The following is a 1,178-nucleotide window of genomic DNA, read 5'->3' on the forward strand; positions in this document are numbered from 1 at the left end:
AACAACAACAACAACAACACAATGACTTTGGTAAAATCTAAAGAACTTCAGTTTGTAAAAAGTTCTTCAGTATTGCTGACTGGGATCTTTGATGAAAAAGTATTTGACTTCTTTCCAGTCTTTCAGAAGTTTGTGTAAATTTGTAATGTCCTATATAACACTTACAATACAAAGAATATATTTAAACCTAATACAAGAGAAGAAGTGATGCCAGAGATGGAGGCAGAGATGATGACATGGAAAGATGGAGTGGCTGGGGACGCTAGACCCAGAGAGGAAGAGGGGCTGTGTGCTGACACCAGGGGCAGGCTTGCTGGGTATACCCTTTGGTTGGTTGATGATGCATGGAGGTGATTGTAACCATGGCAATGAAAGGATATACAATAGGATGAATGTAAAGCTAATGGTCTCCCATGTAAACTATCACATAAGTCACAATAAAATATTTTTTGAAGTAATATAAAGAATGGCTTCAACTTTTCTGAAAGTAAACTGACATTTGTACACTCTGCAGAGAAGAGTTCTTACTCTGAAATTACATATCTTCCTTCTTCATATACTTGAAATATTTACTCCCTGCTCTATGTTAAATAATACTCTATTGCTCATTCTCTAGCTTCTCTTTCTGCTTTATAAGTGTAGTGTTTCCTTCAAAATCACTTACTACAATCAGTCATAAGTACTTTTTATTTACTGTTTATCTATGCAGTCTGTGTGCCCACACCAACCCATAAAATGTAGGTTTTATTTTATTTTTATTTACTAATCTGTGGCACTGTGGGTTAATGTGCCAAATTATAAAGCCGTTTAAACTGCAAGGTTGGTGGTTCAAGCTCACCAGCTACTCCTTGGAAACCCTACACAAGGTCGCTATGGGTCAGGATCAGTTCAATGGCATTTAACAACAACAACAACAATGTATTCTTAATACCAGAAATGTTTCCAGCTCATTAATAGGTCCACAACACAAATTTGTTAAATAAATAGAGGACAGAGATAAAGAAATTTGGATGTGCTTGAAAATGACACATATTAGAAAGTAACATTTAAACATTGTTTTCATTGTTGTTGTTAGGTGCCATTGACTCTCTCAAACCATTAAACCATTAAGAAAATTTCAAAGGTCAACTTGAGAAGACAAAGTCATATATTACAATGAAATGTGCAAAGATCTGGAG

Source organism: Chrysochloris asiatica, unplaced genomic scaffold (genome assembly GCF_000296735.1).
Source record: "Chrysochloris asiatica unplaced genomic scaffold, ChrAsi1.0 scaffold00202, whole genome shotgun sequence".
Taxonomy (NCBI): domain Eukaryota; kingdom Metazoa; phylum Chordata; class Mammalia; order Afrosoricida; family Chrysochloridae; genus Chrysochloris; species Chrysochloris asiatica.